This window comes from Schistocerca nitens, chromosome 1 (assembly GCF_023898315.1).
Source record: "Schistocerca nitens isolate TAMUIC-IGC-003100 chromosome 1, iqSchNite1.1, whole genome shotgun sequence".
Classification (NCBI taxonomy): Eukaryota; Metazoa; Arthropoda; class Insecta; order Orthoptera; family Acrididae; genus Schistocerca; species Schistocerca nitens.
This window is the reverse complement of record NC_064614.1, coordinates 900,759,136-900,782,509: the sequence shown is the minus strand read 5'-3', so window position 1 is coordinate 900,782,509 and position 23,374 is coordinate 900,759,136. Positions and strand designations below refer to the sequence as shown.

Here is a 23,374-nt window from a genome sequence, read left to right as displayed (position 1 = left end):
AATACATGACTGGACATTTACCACAAACACTCTACGACAGGACTGCTTGGACCACTTCATCATGTAATAAAAGACCTTAACATACAGAAAATCCTTAGTCCTATAAGGGGAAGAAAAATATTAAAATCTGGTATCTTATTGAAGAATAATTTTAATATATTGTCATGTGTTGTTTGATATTTACAAAATAATTAACATATAATACACACTGAAAACAACTCCATTTTTGGCTCATTCAGCATTTGCAAAGAACTGATTTTAAATCAATGCAATTCTGTAATTTCCCAGTCCACACAAATGATCAATGTGATATAAAATGTCATTTTTCATGACTCTCATTGAAAATATCTGCAGTTATCACTCATTTGACACTAATGAAGAATTGGTATTTGGTACATCCACTGGAAACACATGATAGTTTATCATTGTCTGAGACCAGCATTAGATAGCAGAGAGAACAAATCTGTTAAAAAGAATATGTGCGTGCAAACATGTAATATCACTATTGTTATTAAATGGCTTAGAACAGCTGGATATCTGAATACACCTATATAAGGTCAAAGTTTAATGAAACCATGAGGCACAGTTCCTGAAAGCTTATATATATTGCATACATAAATGTGACGTGCATCATAGTGCCCAAATATAAACACTTCGTTTGGCTGGGATGAGGAATCCTGTCACACCAACTCCACAAGATTGTATTAAAATTTCTATACCCATTTCCACTGCCTCACTGAAGGTTCCGCAATTAATTACATGTTTGTCCAACAAAACAGCTGGCTGACTGGACCCACTGATCTACATTGCAGCTATCTCCACTGATCACAATTGCAGCTGTCTGTATATAATAGCTATGTTGAAGACACCATTTGATAGTAGATACCACAACACTCTTATCAGCATATTATGTGTTATCATAAATTTTAACTGGCGTAAATTGAGAGTCTGAGGACGTTCTCAGCTTATTTCTGCTACCAAATGCATTAAGCTTTTATATGACACCGTTGCAGGAGTGCTGGTGGGAGGAGGCGAACAAATTGAAACTTGCTTGTAGTTAGTTCAAACTAGCCAGTAGAGAAACAGTGACAAGCGGTGGTGGGAGCAGTGATCATCTGGCAGTGTGCAAGGAGTTGTTTAGTACTTGCTGAGGACACACACTGATAAAAAAGCAACACCAAGGAGTTGTACGACATATATGAAACTTGATTGGCATGTTCCTACATCTGGAAGATGATGTCTATTGAAATGTTGCACCTGTTGCAGAGTTACTATGAGGATGCAAATCAGGTATGCTTTAAATACATGCTGTAACAGCCGTGAGCATTAATTACCTTTGAGATTGGACATGGTGAGCTGATGTTAGTCAAGAACGCCTTTAAATTGACAAAGACATAATTATCAGTGCCTCATTGAATTTGAACGAGCCTATGTAATAGGGCTACAAGAAGCTGGATGTTCCTCGTGTAATACTGAAAAAAGGCTTGGCAGGAATGTAGACACTGTACATGACTATTCGCGACAGTGGTCATGAGAAAGTATGGTCGCAAGAAGACTGGGCTCCAGATGGCCCTATGGCATTACCAAGTGGGAAGACCATTGTATTCGGCATGTGGCTGTAGTGCATTATGCTGCAATTGTAGCAGCAATTGGCAGCACAACCACACGATGAACTGTTATAGATTGGTTACTTCAAGGGCAGCTTTGAGCCACATGCCCTGTAGTGTGCATTCCACCGATTCCAACCATTGCTATTCACACACAGTACTGTCAAGTGAGAGTTCATTGGAGGGCAGGTGGACATCTATTGTGTTCTCTGATGAAATCAGGTTCTGCCTCAGTGTCAGTGATTGCCATGCGTTGGTTAGGAAGTAGCCAGCTGAGGGCCTGCAACCAACCTGAGCAGTAGACACACTGGACATACACGTAGGTCCAGTGTGCTGTTTTGTATGATAGCAGGAACACTCTCATGATTATCCTACACTCTCTAACTGCAGAATTATATGTCAGCCCGGTGATTTGACCTGTTGTGTCACCATTCATGTACAGTATTCCAGGGGGTGTTTTCCAACTGGATAATGCTCACCCAAATGCTGCTGTTGTAGCCCAGCATGCTCTGAAGAGTGTCAACATGTTACCTTGACCTGCTTGATCACCAGATCTGTCTCCAGTCGATAACATATGAGATATCATCAGACGACAACTCCAGTGACATCCACAAACAGCATTAACTGTCCCTATATTTAACCACCAAGTGAAACATGCATGGAACTCCTTCCCACAAACTAAGATCTCTTACCTGTACAACACAATGCATGCACATTTGCATCCTTACATTCAACATTCTGGTGGTTACACTGGTTATTAATGTACCAGCATTTCACACTTACATTAACCTGTGATCTAGCAATGTTAATCACTTAAATTCATTGCATAGACACATGTATTCCCAGAATTTCACTCCTCTACATTAGTTATTTTTTGCTGCTGTGCTTCTTTTTCATCAGTAGTTGCCACATATTGCATAATTTTCTGACACCAGTTTCATCAATTTGTGGGGTGTTTGATCTATATTGCAATTTTATCTTGAGGCTGCTGACATCTTTTATACTTCAATTTTCTCCATAAGTAAACCATTACCAAATTAGTCATGCTTCTTGGAGTACAGCATTTTAAAGTAGGTCAAAGTGGGTTAGCTCAAACATAATAGTACTACTGAATACTGATCCAAATTTCTGGCATCTTCCAATTTTCCACCAACAATTTCCTATCATTTCAATTAGGACAAGTTCACTGTTTCAATAATGTGGGACCTCTAACTAAACAAGAGGGGTAGTCTCAGATTTTTCCCTGCAGAAACAGGACAGTGCCATTTTGGGGGGAGGGGGAAGAGGAGGCGGCCTGTCAAAAATGCAGGCTTCTCAGAAACTGTGTTCAGTATCTATTCAGAGCAGGATTGAGAGGGATGAAAAAGATCTGGTATAGCTCAATAACCATATTAAAAAGCAAATAAGTTAAGAATTGTGTGAAATAAAAACCTTTTTGGTGGTTAATGCTGAACAAAACCAAAATGAGTATAAGGAGACCTATACAAAAAAATGTTCCATGAATTACAAAGCAAAACTTTTTCAAAGGATCTGACAAAAATTCTAAGAAGATTTGGACTTCCATAACATTAGTAAGTGTATCTAAATCATCTCATTGGTTGTGCAGACAATATAATGGCACCAAAATGCCAGATGGCAGAGGAGACTGAAATACAGAATTCAGTCTCCCAAAAGGTTTACTGTGGAAGTTTAAATTCTCCTTTCAACCACCACTTTAGTAATGGAAATGGCAGAAACTAGTATAAGTGGTTGTATAGTAGGAAATGAGACAAAATAAGTCAGTAGTGGAAATACTGTACCTGTAATATGCAGCACATTATGTGAAAGAACCTGCTCCCCTTCTAGCAGTATTTTATCATGGGTTTCTGAAACAATAAGCACCAAATGATTGGGAAAAAATGCAGATCATCCTGGTTTTCAAGAAAGGTCCTCTCAGAGATGCACATAATGACTATTCATGCTGACGTCAGTCTCCCACACAATTATTGAACATGTTTTGAGCTCTCACTTTATGACCTTTTTTGAGAACTAAAAACGTTACTATATAGATAAACAGGGTTTTGCATGCAGAGATATTGTGAAATGCAGCACACTGTGTTTGTCCCTGAGTTCCAGAACAGCATACATCATCACCCAGAATGATGCCTTTCTTATTAACATTTAGAAAGCATACAGTATAGTTCCACACTGTAGTTCTGTGAACAAAATACAAGACTACTGAGTACCGGTACCGGACATATTTGTTCATAAATTACTAGCAGATAGATATGACCTGCTGCGAATTCCTCTCCTATGCTGACCTCTTCAAATCAGAGTAGCACATGCACCATTTGCATTAACTTACAATTTTCCATATTTAGAAAAGGTTGCCATTCAGCATGCGAAATAGAAATTCTGTTCAAGTCATCCTCCAGTTACTCAACAGTCATGCTCTGCCATACAGTGCAAAACAGCAGCAAATTGTCACAGATCTGTGCTCACCACGATATGTCGAATCAATTATCTATATAGAGCATGAGAGTGAACCTATCACACTTGCCTGGTTTACTCCTACATCTACATCTACATTTATACTCCACAAGCCACCCAACGGTGTGTGGCGGAAGGCACTTTACGTGCCACTGTCATTACCTCCCTTTTCTGTTCCAGTCGCATATGGTTCGCGGGAAGAACGACTGTCTGAAAGCCTCAGTGTGCGCTCGAATCTCTCTAATTTTACATTCGTGATCTCCTCAGGAGGTATAAGTAGGGGGAAGCAATATATTCGATACCTCATCCAGAAACGCACCCTATCGAAACCTGGCGAGCAAGCTACACCGCGATGCAGAGCGCCTCTCTTGCAGAGTCTGCCACTTGAGTTTTTGCTAAACATCTCCGTAATGCTATCACGGTTACCAAATAACCCAGTGACGAAACGCGCTGCTCTTCTTTGGATCTTCTCTATCCTGATGGTACCATTGTATCTGATGAACACTCACTACTGAGGACAACATAATCGGTTCTATTAATTAAGAAGTCTTTGAGCCACTCACGTATCTGGGAACCTATCTCGTATGTTCGGATCTTCATTAACAGTCTGCAGTGGGGCACCATGTCAAATGTTTTCCAGAAATCTAGGAATATGGGATCTGCCTGTTGCCCTTCAGCCATGGCTCCCAGGATGTCATGTGCGAAACAGGTCACTTGAGTTTTTCATGAGTGGTGATTTCTAAAACTGTACTGATTTGAGGACAGAAGATTTTCTGCCTTATATTTATTATATTTAAACTGAGAATAAGTTCAAGAAGTCTGCAGCATACTGATGTTGTGGATATGGATCTGTAATTTTGTGGGCACTGATCTGTTCTTGTAATTCTTCTTATACACAGGAACAATTTGCACTTTTTTCCAGTCATTAGGGAATTTATGATGGGTGAGATATTTGTGATGAATACAAGCTATATAGTCTGTAAAATCGAACTGTAATTTCAATTGCCTTTCAACACCAAGGGTGTCTAATTGTATGTCTTCCATATGGGAGTCTGTGTGATGGACAAACAATGTTATGTCTACATAACCTTCTGCATGAATGATTGTTTTTAATGTGAAATTTAAAATTTTGTCTTTCGGTTTGTTGTCTTCTATTACCACGTCAGACTGGGCGACAAGTTACTGAAAAGAAGCCATCGACGTGCATAGCAAGCATAAGCATTTGAAGTGAATATATGTTTATTTGTTGTAATGAAAACAGCACTGAGTTATCTTACATTCTAAATCTAGAACTTTGTCATTTTATTTTATTCTTCAGATAAGCACATGTGACTATGGGACATGAAAAATTTTGCAGTGACTCATCACTTTTATTTTACTACTTGCCCCCCCCCCCCCCCTCCCCCCATCTTGTGCCTCAATGTTGCTTTCTTTCCATCAACTAATGAAGAGCAGCTCTTCGTACTAAGTGATACCATTGCGATTTCTAATTTTGAGTTAAAGGCTCTGCTGTTTTTTCTTGTTTACTGTTTCTTAATTTTAGTGACTACACCGATCGAATAATGATAAAACTGTGCATTTTCTAGTTTTTTTATCCATTTATTCCTGATGAACATTGAGATGCATACCATATGTTTATCTAGTCATTAATTTCTTGATGAGTGTGATGAACTTCACAACTGTATATAACTGGTGGCAATAACAGTAAATCCTGATATAAGACTTCTGTTATTTAAAAAATTACAAATGGAGCTGCTGTTATTGCCATTGTTTATCTTGTGACCACTTCACTGTATGGCAGTCTGTAATTTTCTACTTCTTTGCTTGTCTTAAAGTTTTTTTGTTTTCATTATTGTTTACAGGGCGGAACACTGTGCTGCCTCACACTGGTTAGGTGAGTGAAATTCTTTTTGTACAGACATGATATCTTATGTGTGAGGGCATGATCACTCATGAGGACATACTGATAAATTTCCCCATAAAAATATGGAATTTTGTTAAACAAAATAAGCTTTAGTAAGTGTAATTAGTATAATTTTTGAGAGTGTATTTTTTTTTTAAGAAAAGTTGAATTATAGTATGAGGCCCCCTTTTCTGATCCATTGACAGGAACTCTTTTAAAAATTGTTCCCTATTCACCATACTTCTCCTAGTGGCTGTTCATTATGTTTTTTTTCTGGTTCTGAAAATAGTTCAGAGCAAGAATCCTTATGTAATGAAGTTCTTTGCACCATTAATGAATATTGTGTGGCATTGATTTGTTTCAAATATATCAATCCACATTCAAAACCAGAATTTACTTACAATGACAAATATTCTCTTTGACTTATTAAAGTCTGTAACAATTATATTTTTTTTATTTTCATCAATTTATCTGCCTTCAAGTAAGAGGGAAAATAGCAGCCATATTCATGAGCTCTTTAGAACAGCATTACCAGAGTTCATTAGAACATTACAGTCTAAAATATAACAGTAAAGTTTAAAAAGGAACTATCTAAAAGAAACAAATCATAATAATAAAACTAGCCATATTTTGTACTATAATATCATTTTTCCATGGGTTTGTGATAGAGCTGTCACAACATTTGTTAACTGTGCTGCATTTTAATTTCAGATCAGTTTTATTGTGCTTCATATGAATACATCTTTATTTGAAAGTGTTCAAAAGCTAGCAACATTCTACATGTTGTGTGAACAGGGATCAAAATGTTGATTTGTAATCTATTGGTCAGTCTTTATAGTCCCTAATAATCAAGTAAAAATATTATTCTAGTTTTGGGTTCACAGTCATGTAAGATGAGGGCTGTGTGAAAAGTTCTTAGCCTGATAGTGAAAATGACAGAATACGCTTTCAGAGAAGTTTTATTTTTCAACATAAACCCTTCTGATATCATACATTTGATTTGGCAATGTTCCAGTGCTATTATCCCCTTCCTCCAGAAGTGCTGCAAAGCACCCAATTACAGCTACAATGCCTTCTTGATTTGATAAAATGCACTGGCCAGTGAGGAATTTCTTCAGAATAGATGGAAGTCTGAGGTAGCTAAATCTGGGGAACAGGGTGGGTGTTCCAGCACTTCGTAATTGAAATCTCGCTATTTTCCCATTCCCAAGACACTGTTGTGGGCAGGTGCCTTGCCATGATGGAAGATGCTTGTTTTCTTATTTGAAGTGGGTCTGTTTTCATGAATGATTGTGGCCAGTTTCGTTAGAAGTTGAGAGTAGTATTCTCCAGTTATGGTTTTACTTTTTTCAAGATAGCCAGTCAGCAAAATTCCTTTTGCATCCCAAAACAGCAACACCATGATACTTCTTGCCGATGGCACTGTCCTTGCCTTCATTAGAGACAAAGAACTGATTTCTATCCACTGCACAGACTGCTGTGTGAATTCATGTGTGTAGTGGCGAATCCATGTTCCATCTACTGTCATGTATCATCGCTAAAGGTCACTTCTGTTTTTCTTAAAACCCACCAAGCGCCTTTTAGAAAGTGTCGTGCAAATGTGTTTGTGATCTGAAGTGAGCACTTGTGGCACTCATCTTGTGCAAAGTTTTCTCATGATCAATTCCTGGTGCAAGATGTAACCAACATATTCCTGTGATATTCCTAGAGAATTAGCAATTTCATATGCCTGTATATGCTGATGATTTGCGGTGTGCTTGCACTTTTTAGACATCCTTCATGTAGTTCATCTTGGACACTTTCATGGCCATGTTTAAACTCAATCACCCATTTCTTCACTGTGTAAATTGAGTGTGGCGAGCTGGATTTCACAGTTACAAGCTGCAAATGTATTTTGGTCAGTGTTAAACCTTATTTTACAAAGAATTTAATCACTGTATGATACTTCAAGTTTTTCAATTTTCAACAGCTTGCACACCACAACTGCTTCAAACAACTGCCTACAGTCAATTGTTGCTGGAATGACTTGTAACTTTACCTCACATCTACTAATATACGTATCAACATGGGGGGTGGGGGGGGGGGGGGGGGATGACATGCGTACTGCTTCGATCTGTGAGTGAGATCATTTCAGACAGCCCTCGTATTTCATGAAGGATGTCACTTTCTCCATTGACTGTTTCTTAGCTTTATTTAAAAATAATCACAAAATAATATGAACCATAGAAGGTGAAAATATTGTCAAATGAAATATGTTTGAGCACCATTAGAAACTCAAGAATAAAAATTTGAATAGGCAGCATAAATGTGTTGATGTACTCTTAGTAACAAATGTCCGAATTGACAGATATATTATGTACTGCATGGGAACTCATATTGCAAATTTTTTTCAAGTATAACCAGAATTTGTACTGTACATCAGTGCAAGGATTTAATGCATTTTGTGACTAGTTCATTGTTTCCCCAGGAATTGCTTGCACTCACACAATGTGAGCTACATCTCATGTAACTGTCCAAGTACTATTTGATAATGTGTCGAGCTCGCAGCGTATCATGGGTTCTCAGACATATGTGTCCACTACTATCATCTTCTGAACCATTGTAGTTGGTAATGGTTATCATATGTTTCAAATGCATTTAGAGTTTCATGGGGACACAGATGATTGACTGCAGGTTTTGCGACTGAATAATTTGGAAATAGTTATTACGGCATTTGCAGTTTCATATGATCAGTGTTTCAATTTGAACAACAAGATTTCTCTAAACTGTGCCCTCTGACACTACTGATGATACACCAAGAATGTTTTCATTAACCAATGCCAGGTTCTCTTCAAAGATCCCATGAAATTATATGTGACAGCAGTGACCTTTTCCATTTTGGAGGACACTCATACATAATTCCCACTTAATACCATCTCACATTGATGTGTAGTATAATTTTTATTACATGACTTTAATATCAGACCACACTGTGGTCTATAACTGAAAAGGATTATAGTCTACAAAACTGTTAAAAAGCTACATCGCACTTATGGTTGGGACATCTTATGGACTCATGTAGGATGAGTCTGGTGCGAACAGTGGTAGATAAATAAAGGGCAGGAAGACTGTTACCCCATTTAGCTGTGCTGTAGCTCTAGAGGACTGAGGAAACATGGCCGAAATGCATGGTCCTCCCATGACTGTGATGTAAGAGATTGGACAACTTCATACAGGTCATCATAAGTTACTGAAGATAACCAGTACTAACATTACAGCCACCTGCCTGGTGTATATGGCATTGTGGCACTCACTCAGCTGAGCACCTTGCACATGTGCTGCAAAGTTGTAGAGTGGGCACACTCAATGAGTTTCTCACTATTACATCTTGCACTTATTCAGCATCATCTGTAACAAGTATTATCAGTTTATTTGTGTACTTTAGATTTTATCATTTGACAAAATGACTGGATGACAGCAGAACACTGGTTTGGGACTATCATTCTCTGGTGAAACCATCCTCCTATCACAATCCTTGTTGTACCAGACTTGAACGATATTGGGGAGAAGGTAGCCAGTGTAATATATTAACATGTTATTTCCACAACAACAGCCATATATCTTAAGTCTTGGTCAGCACACTAGGTTGGTTTTCACAGAATATTCATGTTTTGACTTTCATGTTTAATTTGGTGGCTTGTAAGGGTTTTCATTTTATATTAGCATTTCAAATTACTGTACATACTTTTTGGTGGTAGTTTTCAACTCTCATTGCTTTCCAGATTTTGGATCCATTATACATGTACTACAGACATGTCTGTACTTAATCTTTTACTATCCAACATTAAAAATATTCTGCCAACTTCTCAGCACATCTTTCAGCTCTTTCTTCCAATACATCTAAACTGTGCAGTACAGCCTTAAAAATGCTGTAATGTGCAGTGTGACTCGATTATGAGCTGGTTTCTTAATTGTGACCAAAGTTATTTACCACTAGAGTGGATCATTATTATCAGTTACTCTGTTTTTCAATGTCATTTTTCTCATGTTGTGCTCATACTCTTTCTCACTGTCAGCATTATTTTACCTGCAATTTGAATTCAAATCTTATTTCATTGGCTATTCATTTAGACAGTTTTTATGATTTTACAGGTAAATCGTTGATCTTCGATAACATTTTAAATTGAGAAATCACTGGGTTAAACTCAGGGGTACTTATTTCAGAAACATATGAACACTTCACATCTACAAGGGAAACCCAGTTTGTATGCATTCCACTGCATGTTGGATCCATCAGTGTCACTACAGTGGGATGAAGATAGTAGCCATATTTCCCTTTTTTCAGAGATATGAAAGGACCACAAGGTTGTTGCCTTGCACTTGATTAGTGCTTGCTTTCCTGAGAGAGGAGTGAAAGAACTGCCAACTGCAAAAAGCTGTGATGGCTTTGCTGTGCAGTTGCAGTTGTAGACTGTGGGGAAACTGAGCTATTTTGGAAGAGTAGGCACTGTATTAATACTATTAGCCAGTAAACATTAAGACAGAATATAAAAAGAAACTCTGTGTGTGGGGGGGGATTATGACTGCACATGCATGCATGTGTTCATGCATGTTTGGGAAAGTACGAAAGAGGAGAACAGCATGAGTAAGGAATTAAATTCAACAGAAGAGAATATGTACATATTGCAAAAGAGGACAACATCAGAAAGGAGAATACGTACATGTCGCACAAAAGGAACTAATAGCCTATATAGCAATTTACATTAAATTAACAATCGTGATGAAATGAAATTAAAGACAAAGTGTGAGAAATAGCTTTAAAAAATATTACATATTGGAGGTTATGCAGAAACTGAGGGGAAGATACATTTGACCATTGTAACAGGGAATAAGAAAGTTAAACTATGTATCACTGGTATGAATAATTTGCTTCTTGTACACAATATGTATATATAGGGTGTTTCAGCACAGTAGTTACAGGCTTTCAGGAAAGACAGAGTGCACTTAGACAATGGAAAATCACATAACAATTCATGGTCAGGAATGCATTCCTGGTGCAGTAGTGATGACACAAAACACAACAAAGAATGGACATGAAAATGATAAAAAAACATGATTTTTATATTCAGTACAGAAGAAACCAAGAAATAAGAACTAAAACAGACAACAATTGTCATCAAAGAAGGTGTTGATAATTATTGCCCCAGGCCATGGTGCAGGCATGCATCTCCAATGCATAGCAGATCTGATCTTCTGGAAAACATAAGGCATTTCCCAGACTTCCACAGCAGCTGCTACGATACATGCAACAAGTTCCTCCGCACTGTTAATGGGGATTTCTTACACCAGTGATGTATCCCCTGAGGAAGTAGTCAAGGCAAGTGAAGCCTTGTTATCTTGCTGGCCAGTGGACCGAACCCTGGTCGTACCAGTGTTGATGATACTCTGCATTCAATTGACAAGGCACATCAAGGCTGTAATGTGATGGGACCCAATCATGCTGAAATCATATGGCAGAACCCTTTGCATTTGGTACGTGTGCATTGTCCAATAGCTCGAGCAGTGATAGGTTGTACCTGTCATACACTGGAGCAACAAGTATGGTCTGACAGGGTTGTCCCCAATGATGCTGGCCCATACATTAACTAAAAACTATCTCTGGGCTCCAAGGTTTCTAGTTGCATGTAGGTTCTCCTCTGACTACATGTGGGTGTTACATTGTTTCTCTCTCCTGTATGAAGGTCACCTCGTTGGTGAACAAAGTAGTGGGTGGGTCAAGGGGATCTGTTGTGCACATCTGTAAATGTCATCTTGCAATGGCCACTCACGTACCAAAATCTTCTTCGTCCAGTGACTGCACACTGTGGCTGTGATACAGATTCATGGAGTTGCCATGCAGAATCTGCCAGGCGCTACAGTGGGAAATCCTGACATGGTTGATGATAGCTCACTTACTGGCACTGGGATCATTCTGCACCAGCTCCAGCACAGTCTCATCATTGGCTACCATTGTTACCGTTTACTCACTTTGTTGACTCCCCACTGAAGGAGTGGGTGTAAAGCTACTGTGTGCCTCGCCCACTGCAGTCAATGGCTCATGCGCCAGATGCATATCAGCGAGCTCTGTGTTCATGTAAGGTTCCACCCAACTGCCATTCTGTCGATAGGTAAAATGAAGTTTCACAGTGAACACGGCCACAATGACTGTGCACATGCTGTGTCATCTGTCATCGCCATGTGTGTAATGTTATGTACTGTGTATACAAGCCAAAGCCGTCCCAGTATTTTATTTGTACTAAGCAAAACAAACATCTTTTCTCACCCTGTTCGTGTCCTTCCTTTCTTTTGTTTTGTGTCATCACTACAGTGCCAGGAAAGCTTTTCCGACCAGGTACTGCTCTCTCTCTCTCTCTCTCTCACACACACACACACACACACACACAGGCAAACAAACAAACATCTGAAAGTCGGTAACTGCTGTGCAGAAACACCATAAACAGGGTGTTCATTTTAACTGAAGACATTTAAATATCTCGAAAACTACACATCAGATCAAAAAAAGTTATAATTCCAATTGATTTTTCTCGCGGGGGGGAACTCCCATTTTTTATTGCAAGATGTACATACATTTTGTCTGAAGCATTTTCTTCGTTTCGCCACAAATGGCACTGCAATCGGAGGAATAGAAATGGATACACAATAGTAATTTATGATATGCTATTCTGTGGCAGTTGAATATCCAGTGGCACGTGGGATACCATTGCCATGCTGCGAGGGTAGGACAGGCCAATATTTCGGAAGTTCTGATTGGTAACCCATTCAAAACGTTGTATTCCTCCGACATATCAAACAGAGGACTACTCGAGGCACCACCGTGGCCGTGTAGCAAACTACAGCAAATCGTAACAGATAGTACACTGCAATTGGAGGTCACATAGCGTGCAGATGTAGAACAGACATTGGCTCTAAACATTGCAATAATTGCACAGTGTTCATTGCGTGCACATCTATCATTTGGAAAACAGACATGCAAGTGGACAATGACTGGTGCAACATCAGAAGAAAAAACTGAAATGATCCTGATTTACAGAGAATGCACAAATATTGAGGATGCTATTGCCTTGTATGTCGAGCGTTTTCCGGAGATGCTCGCTCTGTTTCGTTCTTTTACAAGGTTGTGAACGCCTTTGATGGCTTCATACAGACTAGGAAAAGGAAACGAAGCAAACGTGTAACCTGAGAAGCTAATGACATAGCTGTACTAGCGGCAGTGCATAACGACCCACGGATAAGCGCCCGGCCACTACACTGTGATTGTGGTATGCCCATAGGTTGTATTGCCACAATACAGCATTGTCAAACTATCATCCATATCATATGTTACTGCATCAAGAACTTAACGGGACCGGTTTCCATAACCAGATATGTTTTGCGAATGGGCACGTCCACAAATGCAAACAACCCAACTCCCTTTTCCGAGGTACTATTTTCCGGTGAGTCTATATTCAAAAACCATGATAGTGTTAATCTGCATTACTGGAGTGTAGACAATCCCAAGTTGACTATTGTCGTCCTTTGTCAGTCAACGTATGGTGTGTGGCATCATGAGGAACAAACTCAGTGATCCATATTTTATCGACGGCACGTTGGATGGACGTTTGTGGAACAGCAACCACCAGTACTACTGTAGGCTGTTGCCGTGGACGTTCAACAACGCATGTGGTTTCAGCATGACTATTGCCCAGCGCATTACGCAATTGAAGCAGGGACATATTAGGCCGTGTTTACATTGGTCAGTTTATCGCCAGAGGTGGTCCTGTTAGGCTGCCTTTAGAGTGGCACTGACAACGGTCGTCAGAGGTCACCCGATAACATCGGATGACAGCATGATAATAGTGTGTACGATCTCCTTCTTCAGTTTTTGGCAGGACCAAGAAGATTAGGTTAGGTTAGAATCTATTCTGTATATGAAGTGGGTTAGATTTTAACCTCTAAGGGTGGTGCAGATGCCACAACGCCTCTGTGCTTGGGTATGAGTGCTGCATAGCGGCTTCTGCTAATTAAAGAGTAAAGAGACGTCAAATGCATGTGAATGAACTTTCTTGTCTCGTAAAGAATGTGGCAAGTACTGCACACTCCGTTCTCAGTTATCGGATTAACCAGACAAGTTTTAGAATATATGAGTTGACGGGAGAAACATTCTGTTACATATCGAGATAATTCTTGGGGACCTTGAGAATCAATTTATAAATATAAACATTATGTTTTTCTGTATTTATTTTAAGCTGTGCAGATGTATGTCATTTAGTATCGACTGAAAGACAAGCATAAAGTGTGGCATAAGACACTCTGAAAACCTGAAGCATGAAAAGTGGAAATACGTACCATACACTACATTTGCAAACCACTTTATGATAACATAATCACTACCCTCATGCCAGTAAACAGTGATGATAATTTGCAGACAAGTAATGACAGCCTACCACAAAAAAGATCCAAGACAATAGCTACACTATGTGATCAAAAGTATCTGGACTCCCCCCAAAACAAACGTTTTTTACATTAGGTGCATTGTGCTGCCACCTACTGCCAGGTACTCCATATCAGAGACCTCAGTAGTCATTACACATCTTGAGAGAGCAGAATGGGGTGCTCCATGGAACTCACGGACTTTGAACGTGGTCACGTGATTGGGTGTCATTTGTGTCATACGTCTGTATGCGAGATTTCCACATTCATAAACATACCTAGGTCCACTGTTTCCGATGTGATAGTGAAGTGAAAACGTGAAGGGACACATACAGTACAAAAGCGTACAGGCCGACCTCGTCTGCTGACTGACAGACACCGCCGACAGTTGAAGAGGGTCGTAGTGTGTAATAGGCAGACATCTCTCCAGATCATCATATAGGAATTCCAAACTGCATCAGGATCCACTGCAAGTACTATGACATTTAGGCGGGAGGTGAGAAAACTTGGATTTCATGGACGAGCTCCTGATCGTAACTCCCACATCACGCCAGTAAATGCCAAACGACGCCTCACTTGGAGTAAGGAGCGTAAACAATGGACGATTGAGTAGTGGAAAAACTGTGTGTGGAGTGACGTATCACGGTACACAATGTGGCGATCCGATGGCAGGGTGTGGGTATGGCGAATGCCCTGTAAACATCATCTGCCAGTGTGTGTAGTGCCAACAGTAAAATTCGGAGGCGGAGGTGTTTTGGTGTTGTAGTGTTTTTCATGGGGGGGATTGCACCCCTTGTTGTTTTGCGTGGCACTATCACAGCACAGGCCTACATTGATGTTTTAAGCACCTTCTTGGTTCCCACTGTTGAAGATCAATTTGGGAATGGCGATTGCATCTTTCAACACGGTCGAACACCTGTTCAAGTGTGGTTACACGACAGTAACATCCCTGCAATGGACTGGCATGTTTTGGAACGCCGACTTCATGCCAGGCCTCACCGACCGACATCGATACCTCTCCTCAGTGCAACACTCCGTGAAGAATGGGCTGCCATTCCCCAAGAAACCTTCCAGCACCAGATTAAACGTATGCCGGCGAGAGTGGAAGCTGTCATCAAGGCTAAGGGTGGGCCAACACCATATTGAATTCCAGCATTATCGATGGAGGGCGCCACGAACTTGTAAGTCATTTTCAGCCAAGTATCCGAATACTTTTGATCACATAGTGTATAAGCATATATGATACGCCAACCTTTTCATTTGAAATTCTATTTTTTGAGGTTATAATCTATGACTAAAATTTCCAATAAAGATTTTGCCTATTTGAGGTTTCGAATAAACCTGCGATTTCAGTCCATAGGTTCTGAGCTATATCCCGATTATGTGCTATAATGTGACCGCGCAGTAGTGGCGGAATGATTTGAAAAGATTGGCCGTCTCCAGCCCATGTCAGCCGTCGGGGGAATCCACCGATGTCGGAGACACTGTGACCGCATCCTTAATTGACCCACTAGGTCGCCGCATGTAATTTCGCCGGATTTCTTTCTATGGGGGTATTTCAAAAATAAGGTGTACCAGCAAGTGTCAACAGACCGTGAAGACATGGTCTACCGCATCAGAAACGCCTGTGCTGACATTCCCGCAGATATGCTTCTGTCCTCCATATGGTCATTTGAAAAGAGGATCACTAAGTTGGCGATACTACGTTTGAGCACTTACTCTAATTGGAAAAGTAGAGGGAAGCGTTTGCCTCGAGCCACGGCCACATTTTCCAACATGCCCCAATAGTTTCTGAGGCGCAACCTTAACTGACTGTTTGAGTAAGAAAAACGTTTAATTTGATACTCCTTTGACCACAGGATATCTTAATGTCAATATTAGCGAAGCTCCTGGACGTGAATCCGATAAGAGAGCGAAGCATGTTTTTAATTTCTACGGGAAATGGGATTAGAACACCGACCATCGTTCCTATGTTAAGTTCACAGTATTGAAAGCTATGTTTAGTTGATCTTGTGAAATAATTTTTTGGGTCCATGACCCCGGAAGCAGTTGCTTTCAAGCTGATAGGTTCTATGGGAAGGGTAGGAGATTATATCATGTTACTAACTCACGCCAGGAAGCTAGCAAACTGGTTGGGAGTGAATCAGTACTTGTGTGAATTGCTTTCTTGCTGCATGCATTGTGTCTACTGATCTACCTATATAAGTTACTTGTTGGTGATAACTAGAAGGTGAACTAATGGAAGATAAATATCGGAGTTCGTGGCCCGGTCTGACACGCAGCTTTAATTTTTGCAAATTCTGGTTATCTTTATTGTGTCGAATAACAGTTTTTGTTCAGGCATCAACTGTCATCGGTTACGAGTACACAGAGAAATACACAAAAAGCACAACTAATGTCAAACGTATTTCACAGGTTTCGGCGACCATGTTTATTTTCAGGTAGCTTCACGAAATATCACTCACCAGTGAAGTGCTCGTATTACCCGAAATACCATGTAGTGTAATGGAAACCTACTGTCGCATAACAGTTGTTGGTATGTTTGTAACTGTTCTGTATATCAACTTTTCAGTGCACTAATTATGTTCATGTAAGTACTTGCAGGTGGAAAACAGCCACTGTATATTTTCGACGTATTCGCCAACTGTTGTTAAATGAAGGCGAAGGTAGTCGATGGATAGCCATGAAAATATTTAAATAATACGCGTTCTGTCCCGTATGTCCCGGAACATTCGCGCAGAAAGCAATGAAAGTGGTAGTACAATGTAGTCCGAACTTAATGAATATTTCAGCAGTTTGAAACAAGGTCGTACCACCTATAAAGCCTATATTAATATGGAAATCAATGCGATGACCGTAATAGTGCAGTGCCGTGCAGCAAGTTAAAAAGACAGTTTTACCTATGTTTCAGCGTTGATTGCCGAAGTTACTAAGTACTAAACAGCAAACTCGCAAATCATATCCTATCTTTCTGGTTCAAAATGTCTTCTTCCAGCTTTCAGATGATGGCACCGAATGCCTCTGTGTCTGCCTAGATTCATGGGAGCATGTTCATTCATCTGTAATTACAAATTATTACGGTTTTAGTTCGTTCATGTTTTTACATGTTACGGATTTTGAGGATATCCCGACACTACCCCCGTCATAGGATATCTTTACTATTGCATCTCGTAAAAGTACTTAACATGGATACACCTGGTACTCCATACCTGAGAGAAAAATATGCCGGTGACAGATTCGGTATCCAATGTAATGGTCAGTGTACTTTCAAGTTAAATCTTTTGTCGAAAATTGACGCATCAGCTTCTTTAACTTGAGAGCTTTACTTACGAAGATACAAGCTATGTACTTTCCAGATCTTTTACTAACATCTCCTTTTTCTTCCCATTGATCACATCAAGGTATCGTGTCAGGAGGGGGAGGGGGGAGCACTTGCTTGCGTTAGGTAGATTATACCAGGGTGTACGCAGCGTGAGGCAGGGGAGGGCAGCTGTTCTCCCTCCCCTTCTCGCAAGCTAAAATAAAAGGATATGTATATCACCTTCATAAAGCGAACCCGCATCAATTCAGTATCAGCTTGAAGAAAGCCAGAACATGTAATGGTCATTGACTAGTAGGAAGTGTGCCTACAGATATTTATTATGAAACCTCAAAACTATTTCTTGATTCGTCGACGTTTCCATTAGAACTGAAAGTAAAAGACGGTTGTGGATTCTCAAATATTCCATATCGTTGCATTTTCAGTCGACGATGTTTTTCTCATGTTAGAAGCCAGAGTCAGAAACTACTAAAAATGTAAATATAGAAAGTATGCTCATGTATATGAGCATTAATTGTCTAACAGCAACATAATATGCACAAATCGCATACAAATTATCCTCTCTTGGTTAAGTGGGTCGTAGGTAATAGGAGTTGTCAATAAATTAATGAACAGTTTTTCGCTACTTCAGAGTTTTATTCTTCATTTCATCCCTCCCTCTTTCGCGAAGCTAATACGAGTGCGTCCCTGCCTTCCCATCCAACTCAGATCCTGGATGCGCTGTTGCATTACGGCAGTGACGATTTACACATTATCGATGAGCAGAAAATTCTATGCGATATTTGGGGTCCCATATATCACTGAACTTATTTTTATGCGATGTACATAATGTCTTTCAGGAAACGTAAGTAGTGCTTTTTATGAGCATGTGGTGAACGCACTTTGTTACTCTGAAAACATCTGGTTTCTCTCTGCACATCAAGTGTTTATGACTAGAGGTATGAGGAAATATTTTTCCTGTTTATCCAGATAAATATGAGAGTAAACGAAGAATGACTTTCGCTAAATTTCTTAGATCAACTGATAAAGAGATAGTAAATTGTGAATCACTGCAGAGCTATTAGTCGTTTCCTCATTCAATAACGACAGTTGTGTACCAAATCAATCGACTGACCACTGACGTCGAATTGAGAGACTAACTGCAGATAGTCGAAACATGCTGAATATATCCTTCATTTAATGCATTAATGTTCAGCCTTCTCATGTAGGATCGGTTGGTTGGTTGATCTGGGGGAATGCACAAAACAGCGGCAAACAAAGAGGGGAAAGGGACGCTAGGGCAGCAGGAAGACGGAAGAACAGGAGGGTGATTGGTGGAAACGGGGAGTGCAAGGGTGCCCTTGAAACACTATATGGCAGGACACTAGCACTGCCACCTAACTGTCCCAACAACCACACCATGCTACACCTTTATCGTGATACCACAGGACAACTCCAGGGGAAGAAGACACAAGGAAAAAGGAAACAAAACAGCACAACAGTAGGGAAAAGGCAGGGAGAACCTGGCCAGTGTGGAGGCAAGTTCAAGGCCTCCATTACCAAAGCCTGCTCTAACTGAGGGACTTAAGTTCCAAAGGAAAATTCAAGGCATTATACCTGGGAGTACAGACCACTTTGGCAAAGAAAACTGAGGACAGGCATAACTGTGTGAAGGTTGTCTGCTAACACTCAAGTAAGAAAGGTGTGAAGGGCCAAAAGGTGTGGGCAGTAAAGCAAAATTTGGATCATCATGAGCGGAGCACTGCAACTACAAAGGGTGGGCGGCTCATTGTGGAGTAAAAATCCATGGGTCAACCTAGTTTGGCCAACATGAAAGTAGCAGATGACGTCAGATTTCTACTGGGAGAAGCAGAGGGAAGAATGCCACATGATGGGAATCTCCTTGATGGTGCAAAGTTTATTAGACGTGGGAGTAGCCTCCCAAGAGTCAGCCCATGACTGAGCAAAATGGGATTTGATGTAAATCTGAACATCTGCCCCAGTGGGGCCACAGAGAACAGGGGGTAGGTGGCTGCCCTCCCAGCCAGATGAAGAGCAAGTTCATTACTCAGGATACCTGCATGGCCAAGAACCCAAAGGATGTCGACCAAACAAGCAGCATCACCAAAATCAGCGAGAAGGTTGTTGATGGCAGAGACCAAGGAACAGCAGGAGAAACACTGAGCAATAGCCTGAAGGCTACTCATTCTGTCCATACATAACAAAACACAGGTGAGGGAGGAAGTTTAATAAATCAACAGTAGGTGGCCATCAATTTCACAGTAAACACCCCACACATGGCAGGTGTTCCATGCAAACAGAAGACATGAAGGCATATCCCAGATGATCAGTGGATTTAGAGCCATTTAGAGGTCCATCCAAATCCATGGCTGAGGATCTAATCAGGGGAGGGGGTGGTTGGGAGATAACATGGGGAAGAGGACAAGGAGGGGAACTGGAAGTCATGGCAGAGAGAATTGAGGCAGAGCCCAACTGGTAAACTGACTCAAGGGTGGGCAGCAGGCGGGCGACAGCCCAAAGCTGCGAAAGGAATAGAACAGGAGGGGCCGAGCAGGGGAAAGTGGATGGTGGTGGCATAGGATACCAGTGTCAGCCAGAATTCTAGTGACAGGGCTAGTGTGAGAGGCACTGGTGAGTTAATAGACACCATGATAGTGAACCAGGTCCAAGAGGAGCAGCATGAAAGCGGCAGCTGATCCTTAAACTTGGCAACCCTAGTCCAGACGAGACAGAACTAATGCCCAGTAAAGGCAGAGAATGTTTGAACAATCTGAGCCCCAAGAGGCTTGACCAAGGAAGTGAAGAACACTGAGTTTATGCAAACAGCCAACCTTCAGGTGACGAATATGGAGCAACCAAGTAAGCTCGTTCTCAAAAATAAGATCCAAGAAACAGAATTGGGGGACCACAGTCAGGTGTTGGGCATCAATGTAGAGTTCCAGATCAGGATAGAACATAGTACGGTGACACAAATGCAACCTTGATTTCAGTAGAGAGAACTGAAATCTGTGTGAGAGTTTCTATGTGGAAGCACACCAGATGGCACCCTGGAGCGGTTGTTCTGCAGATGCCACCAAGTGGGAGCTAGTCCAAATACAGAAATCATCCACATATGGAGCAGGGGTGACAAACGGTCTAGCAGAATCCACAAATCAATTAATAGTAATAAGAAAAAGGACACTTAATATGGAAACCCGTAGAACGGCATTCTCCTGGGTTTGGGGAGAGCTGAGAACAGTGAAAACCCAAATTCTGAATGACCAATGGGACAGGAAGTGGCGAATAAAATCGGGAGGTGGCCCTGAAGACCCCACTCACAGAGCATAAGGAGGATGTGAAAGCATCAAGCTGTGTTGTAGGCCTTATGAAGAAAACTGCGACAAGATGGCGGAATTGAGAAAAGGCCAGTCAGCTGCAGTTTCCAGTTGAAGCAGATCTATTGGAGACCATCCCTCTGAAAACAACATTGATAAGGAGATAAAAGGTCATGAGATTCAATGACCCAATTGAGTCCACAAACCACCATCCATTCTAGTAACCTGCTTGGGACGTTGGTCATGCTAATGGGCTGGTAACTATAAAGATACAACAGATCCTTGTCAGGCTTAAGGACAGGAACCACAATACTGTCCCTCCACTGAGAAGAGAAAATGCCTTGGAGCCAAATACGGCTAAACACCTGGAGGAGATATTGGCATTGTGAGGGACTGAGTGTTGAAGCAGTAGATTATGGATGGAATCAGGGTCAGGAGCTATCGTTGGAAGAAGAGAGGGCCATAAGAAGCTCTCATTCAGTGAAAGGTCCATTGTAGGACTCTGCCTGGCAAGGGTAAAACATAAGTGGGAAGCTTCAGCCCACTGTTTCCACAGGCGGAAAACCTAGACAAGAGTCAAAGCATTCCCAACACACTCATTTGCTCTGTTTGAGTAAGTTACAGGCTTTGGCATGAAGACGTTTATAGGTAATAAGACCAGAGGAGGATGGGGGCCACTCAAGATGTTGCAAGGTGTGACGACGCGATCACGGATAGCGGTGGCAATGGCCATGCACCACTGTGGAACTTTCAGATGGTGAGAGGGCTCATCAAGCAGGAAACGGCAATGCTGGCAAAGCAGATTATTTTATCAGACAGATTATAGACGAAATCATCACTACAACCTGACAAAGAAGGTGGAAAAACGAGCAGGGAGGTATATAGAGGCTAATCAGCATGATGGGAAGCCCAGTGGAGTAATCTGATCAGTGGGAGGCAGTATGGGAATGAATCACCGGAAGTGATCACTAACACAGAAGTAATTGTGTGGTGAACAGTGTAAGGAAGGAAAGAGGGCAGGGGAGGGGAGGACAGAAAAATGTCAGTGGCAGAAAAAGTACCATATGCAGCACTAAAATGAATAGGGGAACCATTATTAAGAAGGCACAAGTTGTTGTCTGCAAGACATTCAAGACATTGGTCAGTGAGGAGCCCCCGACTAGATGAAGCATTGCCCCACAAAGGGTGATGAGCATTAAAATCTCCAAGGAACACCAAGGAAGGGGGGAGTTACTGAAGTGCCTGTTAGGAGGGAGATAGAGACTGCAAACTGTGAAGGCAGAGTCCAAGTGGACCTCTGTGACAACTGCTTCCAATAGGGTACGCAGTGGGTGCCATGTATGAACAATATCCATATGGATCAATGCGCAGACCCCTCCTCCCCCTGGAAGCCCTCAAAGGGCTGACCCAGTTATAACAAAAGGCATGGAACCCACAAAGAGTCTGTGAGTGTGCATCAGTAAAATGAGATTCCGGGAGAACAACACGCTGTCAAGTGAAAGGTAATAAGGGATTGCAGATCTGGGAGGTGATGTAACAATCATTAGAGTTCCATTGAATAATCATGGAGTGGGTATCCAAATGGGAGGCAAACAAGCAGGAGCCAATCATACCATCGGGTCACCATCTGTCACCAATGATGGCAGGGTGACACCCATAAATGTCAGACTGCTTGTCCTGAGACTTGTATTTGTTCTTCTTCTTCTTCTCCTCCTCCTCCTCCTCCTCAGGTTGAGGTGAGTAAGACACAGAGGGAGAGCAGGCTACTGCAAGATCTGGAACCAAAAGGAAGTGGGCAACCTTGGGACACACAGACTCTGTGTCCTGTTGCCGAGTTGTGGTAGCAGGCCTCCAGCCTGAGAGACACAGGTGGAAAGGATCCCAGGAGGGAGCCACATCACTAGCAGGTGTCAAAGGAGGGAGGCACTTCTTTGGCCATGGAGGGGGAGCAGCACCTGGAGGGGAGGACATGGGAACCCTGAGGGGGAGGAGAGGAGATGGGACAGGACAGGGATAAGGAAGAGGGAGCAGGGGGAAAGGACGTAACACAGACAAAGGTAGAAGACATTGACACACGATGAAGTTGGTCAAATTTCTGACGACCCTCAGTGTAAGAGAAATGATCCTGAGCCTTATACTCTTGTATCTCCTTTTCTTTTTTATAAGCTAGGCAATCTGGTGAGTGTGGAGGGTAATGGTTGTGCCAATTTATAAACATGGGTGGTGGAACACAATGGCTCCCATCATTGAATGGGTGTTTACAGTCACCACATAGAGGGTTTGTGGTACATCGGAAAGATATGCCTGAAATGCA

General features: G+C 41.3%; 1 protein-coding gene and 1 long non-coding RNA gene across 2 annotated transcripts in view; one reads left to right on the top strand and one right to left on the bottom strand.

Moving 5' to 3' along the window:
- The window catches only part of LOC126192236 (uncharacterized), a 473,949-nt gene that overhangs the window by 78,987 nt on the left and 371,588 nt on the right, over positions 1-23,374 (top strand). The window contains exon 2 of the long non-coding RNA XR_007538476.1: positions 5,939-5,970. This is a non-coding gene — a long non-coding RNA (uncharacterized LOC126192236). The remainder of the gene's footprint in view (positions 1-5,938; positions 5,971-23,374) is intronic.
- The window catches only part of LOC126192219 (uncharacterized), a 433,600-nt gene that overhangs the window by 115,357 nt on the left and 294,869 nt on the right, over positions 1-23,374 (bottom strand). The gene's annotated exons all lie outside the window — the stretch shown is intronic.